This window comes from Rhinolophus ferrumequinum, chromosome 6 (genome assembly GCF_004115265.2).
Source record: "Rhinolophus ferrumequinum isolate MPI-CBG mRhiFer1 chromosome 6, mRhiFer1_v1.p, whole genome shotgun sequence".
Lineage (NCBI taxonomy): Eukaryota > Metazoa > Chordata > Mammalia > Chiroptera > Rhinolophidae > Rhinolophus > Rhinolophus ferrumequinum.
In genome coordinates, this window is record NC_046289.1 from 43,404,544 (window position 1) to 43,414,461 (window position 9,918).

General features: G+C 44.0%; 2 long non-coding RNA genes across 3 annotated transcripts in view; one reads left to right on the top strand and one right to left on the bottom strand.

Annotated features, from left to right (window-relative positions):
* LOC117024176 (uncharacterized) overlaps positions 1 to 9,918 on the bottom strand; it is a 52,905-nt gene that overhangs the window by 41,588 nt on the left and 1,399 nt on the right. The window contains exon 1 of one of the 2 annotated variants that reach the window (XR_004423319.1): positions 9,666 to 9,756. The exons of the other annotated variant lie outside the window; for it this stretch is intronic. This is a non-coding gene — a long non-coding RNA (uncharacterized LOC117024176). Of the gene's footprint in view, positions 1 to 9,665; positions 9,757 to 9,918 lie in introns of those variants that run through there. 2 annotated transcript variants of the gene reach the window in all.
* On the top strand, positions 12 to 1,420 carry LOC117024177 (uncharacterized). The gene is made up of 3 exons (XR_004423320.1): positions 12 to 145; positions 292 to 577; positions 1,247 to 1,420. It is a non-coding gene; the product is annotated as an uncharacterized LOC117024177 (long non-coding RNA).

The following is a 9,918-nucleotide window of genomic DNA, read 5'->3' on the forward strand; positions in this document are numbered from 1 at the left end:
CCGGAATTCTTCATGTCTGGAGAAGGGGGCCAGAGGACCGAAAGAGGGGAAGGGACCTTGGCACTAGATAAGAGCTAGAGGCCGGGAGGCTCAAGGCTGGCTTTTGCACCCGCAAAAGTCTTGCACTCTCACACACGCAAGTCTTGTGAGTAGCATCGGCAGAGGAGGATATCTGGGCACGGGAGTATGAAGGCGGCCCCTGAGGCGTAGCGGAGGGAGCAGGGGATAGCAGTAGAAGGAGCTAGTAAAAGCGCTGGAGGACTGAAAACCCTGCATGGTGTCCACTTCCAGAGCCCTGCAGGAGCAAGCCGCTGCAGAGCCGAGGGCCTTCCTCGGCGGAGCCTCCGCCCTCTGGTGGCAGCGTGCAAAAGTTACAGCTGCTCGCAAGGCCCCGCCTCCCCGCGCAGGGGATGAGGGGCTGCGCAGCCACTCACTTATCCTGCAAGCAAGGGGCCCTCAGCGAGCTTTCAACTGAGACCTGAAACCTGCCCAAAGCAGAAGCCAGGCATGGGTGAGCCAAGACTGGAACCTGGGACTCCGGATACGCCACCCAACTGACTGCTTTCAACTACCTCTGGTAATTGTGAATGCAAAAGGCACCAGCCAATGAAGATTTTATTTAGGCTATTGCAATATGGAGAATGTTCATTAATGAGGAAAGTCTCAAAGAAAAGGATGGGGGCCGAGGTTTAGAGAGACAAGTAAACAAGACAGCCATCCGCTCATCAAATAATTTTATGGGAATAGTAAGAAATGATGGGCAGGGTTTCTTTTCTCTGAATATGGGAGAGCACCGTGGTCCTTTGCGGTTAGCTGTTTCCCCAGAACTTAAAGAGCTGGGGGAATTTGTTAATTATTGCTGCCTTTTAGGAGAATGGGACTCCGATGAAGTTTAACGTTGTCATAATAAATGAGGCAGGCTGCAGGATGGCCATTTAAGGAGATGAGGAAAGTGAGGCCCACTTCACCCAACTGGGAGCAGTAGTGGCTGAGGCAAGAGTTCAACCTATAGATATCAAGACAGCAAGGAGACCCCAACCTTAAGTTTATAAGTTCCCTCTAAGTGTAAAATCAGAAAGTCACAGTGCAATGGATTCAGCAGTGAGGTGATTTTTCAGAAGCAGGTCCTAGGGTTGTTGTAAGGGTTAAATTAGATACTGCTTAGCACAAATCCTGGGACATTATATGTGCTCATTATTTCATTATTTCTATTACTATCATTATATGCTTCCTCACTACCTAGCAGAACGCGCTGCTGATCCCAGAGGCCGTGCAGAGGCCAGGATGCCCCGCTCCAGCCCTTCAAGATCCCTAAAACCATCATTACTCCATTAATAAAAAAAAGGCTTATAAAGGTGGCATCATCCCATATTTTTAAATTTGTGGAAAATGTAATAAAGAAAAGTACCAAGCAGTTGAAACACCTTGCTTTATCTTTTCCAGTCCTCTTTTACATAAGAATGTTAAATGTAGTTCTAATCATATTGTACATACATATTTGAAGTCTATTGTCTAAATAGCATTATATCATGCCTGTTACATTGTTATAATATTGAATACATTGTTTCTCAACTTTTCAGGAAAGAACTGTTAATGGATACTTTTTTTTACAAAAGGTAAAATCATAACTCTTGTACAGATATAAAATGAACACATATTAAAGATTTTATTTAACTCATTATTAACCAAGGACCCAGTAAGATGCTACAACCAGTTCAAAGATGAATGTAAAGAACAGGCACATTTATAGATCAGGAATATTGAAATGAATGTGCAAATGGAGACAAAACTGGCTTCTTCCACAGCGAGGAGGCAAGTCAACGGACTATCCACTGGACTGAATTTTTGCAGGTCCCTGAACATTTCTGCTGTTGGCTGGACTCATTCATTGTACTGTGAAAGACTGGGACCCAAGGATATACTACACAGTCAGGTTGCTAATCAAGGATGAAGGCGTCATACAATCTCAGATGAATATAGCAGATCCAGCTGGTCACGCTACTCAGGACTGCTAGGAGGAGACACTCACAGATCACTTACGAAAGTGGGAGAGAAAGGGAATCCACTCCATCAAGCATGTTAAACAATATGGAGAGTATGATCCCATTTTAGAGTAATAATAATATATGCTAGGTGGCGCTTTGGAGGGTTTTCATTACCTTTGAGAGGTTTTTTTTGTTTTGTTTTTGGCAAAGTTTGAATTATTTTAAGTGAACCTATATTATTTTTATTTTTCCTAAATAAGAAAGATGATGGTGGCTTTACATGCTACACATTGAGACTTTATGGATGCTTTCAAATATTCACTCATGCAATCTTCCTGAAAGAATTACTCAAATACATACTCCAACTGCCTGAAACATACATCAAAATCAAGACTTTAAGGAAATGCAGTATGGCTGATTGTATTTTTCAAACATATCGTGTTTCCCCGAAAATAAAACGTCGCCGGACCATCAGCTCTAATGCATCTCTTGGAGCAAAAATTAATATAAGACCCGGTATTGTATTATATTATACCCAGTCTTATATTAAAATAAGACCCGGTATTATTATATTATATTATACCCAGTCTTATATTAAAATAAGACCAGGTCTTATATTAATTTTTGCTCCAAAAGACGCATTAGAGCTGATGGTCTGGCTAGATCTTATTTTCGGGGAAACACAGTATATATGTTTGTATGTATATTGTTTAAAAAATATGTAATAAATGAACCCCACTTTAAAATGGAGTCGAAATAATTAAAAATAATAATAAAATAAAATGGATTCGGAGCTGCCATGCCAGAGGAACTGCCTTGCACATGTTATACCCCAAACCTTTGGAATATTAAAACAGGGCAAAATAACCTCTGGACTGAACCTAAAGCAACCTTGTGTCCCAAAGACCTATTTGAAAGGATAACAAGAAATTAGATATTATGACTACTAGCCTGATGACTACTGGACTGAAAATTAAAAACAATCTTTAGAATTAGCATCACTGTTACATTGTCTACACCAATAGGAATGCCTTCCTTCTACTGACGTAATTGTTCCCCTTCCCTTTCTCACAAATACCCATTGTCTTGGTCTCCTAATCGGAACGTTATTTGGGCTTCTGCCTAAATCTATGCTTCCCAAATAACTATTCTTTTTTATTTCAAATAAGAGGCTTGTTGCCTCTCACTTTGAAAGGCCTTTTATTTTCAGGTTAACAATATGTATTTGTACATGTGTGTATGTGTGAGCATCGCACATTTTGACTTTACAAAGTGAAACCGATATACTTCCACTGAATGTGGGCAGAACTTTGTAACTGCCCAACCAATCGGATGGAGCAGAAGTGACCTTGAATGATTTCTGAAGTTAGGACATAAAGGGCAATATGGCTTCTACCTGGCTCTTTCTCTCTCTCTCTCTCTCAGGGAACACTCGCCCTTGGAACTTAGCCCCTATACTGGGAGGAAGGCCAGACTACAAGAGCAGCCATGTGTGGGAGTTGTGGTTAATAGCCCCAGACAGGCCCCCCGCTGGGTGACTGCCAGCACCAACCACAGGTGAACCAGCCTTCAGATGATTAACACCAGGCTAGAGACTCAAGCTTCTGAGTCTTCCTGCTGAGGCCCCAGACAATGTGGAGGGGACAAGCCATCCCTGCTGTACTCTCCTTACCTTGTAAGGGAGGCAAAAATTATAGCTTTATCTGGGATCTGATAGTCAGAGAAACATGGGTTCGAGAAAGATGTTTTACCATCTTGAAGGTGTCGACAGAATAAAACTAGACTATACCTTTTCAAAGTGGTTGTGAAGCAGGGCCCCGTTGGGACCCCCCATAATAGAGGGGGGCCTCGCAGCATCCCCGGCCTCACCTTTTCCTTAACCTACAGCTTAACAAGAGATCCCCCTGCGGCTTCAGCTCGAAATCTCCCCTTTCCAGTTCCCAGTTTTAGAAAATTACCCTGAAACTTATGATTAATACCCTTAGGCTTATTGATCACAATCTCTATGGGCTAGCATTCTTTCCAGGCTACTCCCATCATTGTTCCTGGGTTGCTGACGTCACTGGAAAACCACGTTGCCACAGGGAAGGCTCCACGCAGACCCCAGGGAACCGTCAGGTAGCCTCTGGAGGAACACCCAGATTTTCCCTTAAATACCCTAAGCCAGTCTGAGAATGGGAAGGCAGTTTTTGAAAGTGTTAACCTGCTGTCCTCAGCTCATTGGTGCTCTGACAATAAACGCTTATCCTACAGCCCAGCTCTGTGTAGGTCTATCGGCTGAGAGGCGCAGGCAGCATGAGCCCCGGACTCGGTTGCCCTCTGGTTTCAGTTGCACGATTTCTCCTCCTTCCAGCCATATATTCTCATACCTCCATTGCTCTACTTCCTCACCAGCACTTGGTATTACGGACTTCTCAATGTTAACTGTGAGGTCATTTTGCATTTCCCTGATGACGAATGGGGTTGAATATGCTTTCACACTGGCTCTCTGGAGCTCCCATTTTGTGAAATGCCTATTCAAATCTTTTGTCAATTTTTCTATTATCTTTTTAATATTTAAATCTCTTCCCTTTCTACACTCATGGCAACTGTATTTTATTTTAAAGGCATAGCGTTAGCTTTCTTGCCAATGGAATTTGGTCCCTGCCATCTTATCCGCGCTGAAAATTTTTAAGAACTTGAATCTCAAAGAACAAATGTTGGAGGTTTAATCCATCCCTTCATTCGCAGGAGCCCTTGGGCTTCTCATGCAAACATTCCAGCTTTCCTCCTCCTGCTTCCTGACCTCCACATGTGGGTAGAGCCTCACCCCAAGTGATAGCATCCCCTTTTACCTGACTTGCCGCTCTGCTGCCCACACAGGATAATTGAATGAGATAATGTGTAACTGTCCAGCACGGTCTCTGGAACCCTATATGCTATTAGTAAATGTTACTTCCCTTCCCCCTTCTTGATGCTCTGCAGAAAGGAAGAAGAGCAACAGCCAAGAGTAACACTGGCCAACTTCTATGTGATGGCCAGGTCGTACTCCAAGGACTGCTCACTGCCCATTCATTGCCACTTTCTTCTTTCTTAGTCACAGATTTTATTCAGGGCAGTCATGTGTGACTTTGCTTTTGCCACCTTCCTCCTTCCTAATGCCTGGAACTTGGTGCTTCAGCAGCCACCTTGGACTATGAGTTGTTGCCCTAAAGGACAAAAGAGTCTAACCCTGGACCACAGTGGAGACGACAAACCAGACCTTGAAAAACAACTTGTTTCATGCAAGAGAGACATTAACCTCTGTCATCTTAAAGCCACTGTTATTTGGTTCTCTCTTATATGAGGCAGAACCTAATCCTGACACTTATGGAAAATACTTGTTTTCAGTTCAATATAAACCTGTGTTTGCTTGATGTAAGTTTCCCTGCTTCCATTAAAATTATTTTTGCTGGCCAGTAACTGATAATATATTTAAGTCTCCACATTCACATTTATATTTTTCAAACAACCCAGGATGAGTGTTTTCCAGCTCATATGAGTAATTGAGACATGGCATCTTAAATAGCTAAGCAATTAGTATTCTCTCTGATAGAAAATATTCCTTACTCTTTTTAAGTTGTCTTGTTTATGACAGCTACACATCAGTATATGTCAGGATACTCAGGAGGTAATGAATTCATTCTTTTTGAACTGAATGAGCAGCAAACACAGAGAACGTCCTGCGTACATTAGCCAGGCTGCATCCTATTTAAAGTGAGACTCTCAAATCACGATCCCTCCATTCCATGACTAGAATGTGATAAAGATCTAGGTTGTGACTAAGAAAAATTAAAGTTTTCAATTATGAGCATGAAAAAAAAAAGATATAGGTCGTGAGTCACTGTCAGGTAGTACGTTAATGTGTTTGGTCACTGGATTATTATTAAAACAGGAAGTGGTATACGCACACTCGCACACTAGATAATGAGGAGGCCACGTATGATAGAGGGGTGGGCACTGGATTCTGATTATAAAGGCTTGGATGATTCACTTCATCTTTTAGAGTCTCAGTTTCTTCATCTGAAAATGGTGGCTTATAACATGGATATATTGTGAAGATTAAATAAGAAAATGCATATAAAACGCTTGGCATCAAGGAAGCACTCAATAAAGGTTAAGTAAGGTGGGTTTGTTATCAATTTTAACTTGTCTATAGGCTAATTTGGGGCAAAGAAGACCAATCTGTCACTTCAGGAGAAAGCCTTACTCCTTCCGAAGCCATTCTAGTCATCCTTCCACCAGGCCCCGGGAACAGCAGCTGACGCCCCAAACCTGACACCCTGCCCTGGCGGGGCTCCCGGGGCTCCTCACCTGCCCAAGGCAACAACGCGCTGCATCACCAAAGCCCCGAAGAGCTGGTGTAAGTACAGATTACGGTTCAGTTTTTATTTAAGGATCCTAATTTCTGATGTTTATTTTGGGGATTAGAGTAGTGGCTTAAGCTACTTTAAGACATTATAAGTTGAAGTCTTTCCTTCACTTGGCTGCTAAAGTTTAATTCAGTCTAATTATTTCATATAGCATCAACACGATAATAGTTTCATAATTTCTAGTATATTAAGCACTTAATATGTTGTGTCATTTGAAATCACATATTAAATTCAGCAAAGTACATTTTAATGAGAGTTAAGTGGTGTGAAAATATTAATACATTGTGATGGTTCGTCGTGGTGCTCATATTTTGTAGGTCTGTTCCTGAGGCACAAACGCCTTGCTCACCAGGTAAGGGAAGCATTTAACCGCCTGAGGCTAGACTGGGTGTCTAACAAGCAGATATTCCTACCTTCCGCTGTACAGCACTTTACAGAGGAATTTCTCACTGGGCCTCCTGAGCCTACAAAGTAGGGAAAGCATTATTTCTGTTTTAGATATGAGGAAACTGAGACTCATTGCTGGGACATAAATATGGCCCTTCTTGGCTCAAAGCCACTGCAGTTTTACTGTCAGTGCAACCTGGGGGCTGAATGATATCTGGACTCCAGGGCAGTGAGTATTTGGAGGTGTCACACTTGTCCTCCCACCCTGAAACCCCACATAGAGAAACTGACAGAGTCACAGAGATGCTGGCAGACTTTGTATTTGCACTTGGCGATTCTTTTTGCACCCTCTTTCAGAGCATACCTTCCAAACCTTACACCTCAGCATCTCCTGCTCTTAGGCCATCCTGGGATTGCCAGAGAAAAAGGGTCTTGAATGAAATCAGTGCACCCTTAAGACGGCTCAAAATAATCATGTCTCAATGGCAGGATTTACAGCAACAGAGAGAGATTTTAGAGAGAGCTTCCCAGAACCTCTTAAATTGTGCTCCTATATTCCATCTAGGTACAAAGTTAGCCCTTGGAGTCAGATTTCTGAGAGCAAATTCCACTAGCTGTGTCACTTTACCTCTCTAGGCCTCGGTTTTCCCCATCAGTAAAATAGGAATCATACACTCCCCTGTGCTTATCTCTTAGAGACAATGAAATGAGGTAGAGAACATCAGAAGCCCTGTGTTCACCCTTACTGAGCTGAGTGAAGAGGAGTTAGTGAGTCTATGTGGTATCCCTTCCCGGCAACGTAACTGCATTTTAACCAGGGCCTTCAGTAACTCAAACCCAAAGGATTAAAGACCTCTCGGTGAAAATAGTCCCGATAGTAGCCAGGAAAGGGAGAAAAAAAGAAAAGCTAAGAAAAGGAGCTACTACAAAAGAAATTTTCATTGTAGCTAAGAAACTGTCTCTGTAGTAGCTAAACAAAAAAGGAGCTGTTTTCACTTTTTAAAAAAGTTTCATCCAGATGACTGCAAAATTAAAGAAAGAAGAAAGGAGAGTAAGGACGTGGCTATGTATTGAGAATGTTCATACCTCCCGTGTACTTTCCAAGCCCAGGACCTACACACGTCACATGAATCAGCTCATTTAATGGGCTAAGGCCTTTCACATTTCAAATCTGCATTTCGTCTGCAAACAGCCCCGCCAAGCAGGCAGCAGAGTCACGATCCTACGGGTGGGAAAATGGGCAGATATTTAAGTTCCAGGCACAAAAAAGAGATCTGGGGGAGAGTGAAAGGTGAGGCCTGGGCTGTGTGCCCCCTCCAAACGCAAGCAGGATTAGTGCGCCATTTGGTTGAGCACCTGGGATGGATTAGAACTGATCTAACTACAGCAAGGGCCAAGCCAGAAGAGCAAGAGCTCCAGGCACACGGGGTTAGGAGGCTTGGAAGGAGAAACTCCCTCTGAGGGGTCTGCTGGCTACAGCTGACCCTGCCTCTTCCCTCAGGCCACTCTCTGAGCTATGGGCACACAGACCCTGTTTTGCCTGCCCCACCCCCACTCCCAGCCTCCTTTACTAGGAGGCAAAGGAGGAAACTTTGGACTTATTCACACTGAGGTGATTTAGGTGAGAGTACACTTGAAATGAGATGTTACAAAAACAAGGCTTACCTGAGTGCATGAGCTGTTCAAAGGGACTTCTGGCAGCCTGGGATGGGTCCTCCATCACACCCAGGCCCCCTCCAGCCATGCTCTATGTCTGGCTCAGGCCTATGAACTCAGCATGTCGCTGCCCTACAATCTAGGGCAACACCTCCTGAAGCCACAAATGCTATTCACTCCCAGAGCTCCCAGTGCAGAGAAGGCCAAGCCTGCTTCTCTCCACATCCCTGCTTCTTCCTCCCTCTGGTGGGGCTGATGGGAGTCCCTGGCCCTTCTTACTTCAAATGAAATGATACATGAAAACACTCAATGCTCTCTGGCTGTAGGGGAAATACTATCACTTTAGAGAATCCATCCTAAGAGCTCGTGTCTTCACTGACATTTTTTCACTATGAAACAGCCCAGTTCTTCATTGTTCAAAATGAACTTAAAGCTGGTTCTGTTCTCTCCCACTCAGAGTGGTGGGAAGTACCACCTCCGACAGGAGTAGGAGAACCATTTCTCATCTCTTGGGGTTCTGCAGCCCCATTTAGGGAAGACTGTCGGGACTCAGGCCACCTTGGTTCTGCAGAGAGGAGAGCAGCCAACAACTCTGAGGAGCCAGGCCTCACCGCTGCTCTGAGACTGCTGGGACTGCCAGTCCTCTTGACACTCACACTCCTTCAGCGTCTGTCCCATCAGGGTCTATGGGGACCAGGACGTACCTGGAAATCAGGATACCCTTAGTTCTCTCTCACTGGGTCCCTCCATGTGTCGCCTCTCCTGCAGCTTCATGCCACATAAAACCCATTTCCACCCCTCTCACTTACCCACCCCCTTCCTCCACATTGAGCCTTCAGGCTCAGAGGCAAGTGTTGTATGGTTCAGCAGGTCCCAGCCTAGGTCCACAACAGCCCCTGTGGCCTGTCCCTGCGTCTTCATGCCCCAAGAATGACCGGCACGCCCCACCCTTCTAAAACATAAAAGAAAAAATGCTGAATTTTTACATCTTGCTAATTACAGTCTCAAAAAAAGTCCTTCAGTTACCTATTTACAAAAATCACAGCATGTCAAAGCTGAAAGATGTGAAAGATCATCTTTAGGGCAGTTTCTTTACTTTGCAGAAGATGAAAGACCAGAGAGAGCCTGGGAGTTTGCCAAGGTCACAAAGACAGTGCAGGCAGGGATGGAACTACAACTCAACTCTCTCTCCTCTGAGCCAAAAATGTTCAATAAGAAAAAACAAACAAACAAACAAACAGCCCACCTCTCGCTCAGAATAACACAAGTTCATGCGCCAGAAATGGTGAACATCCTGGTCGTCTCCTGCTGGTTTCCGCAATAAGGCAGTTATAAACCCACCGGATGAACCTGTCCCCGTGCCACGTGTGTGCGCAGCCACTGTGTCGGAAAGGCTCTCCTAAATAAATGAATAAAAACGCCGATGCTAATTGAAGATTAGCATCATCTCCCATCAATGCTAATACGCTTTTTCATTATTTGCAATTCCCTTTTGTAAA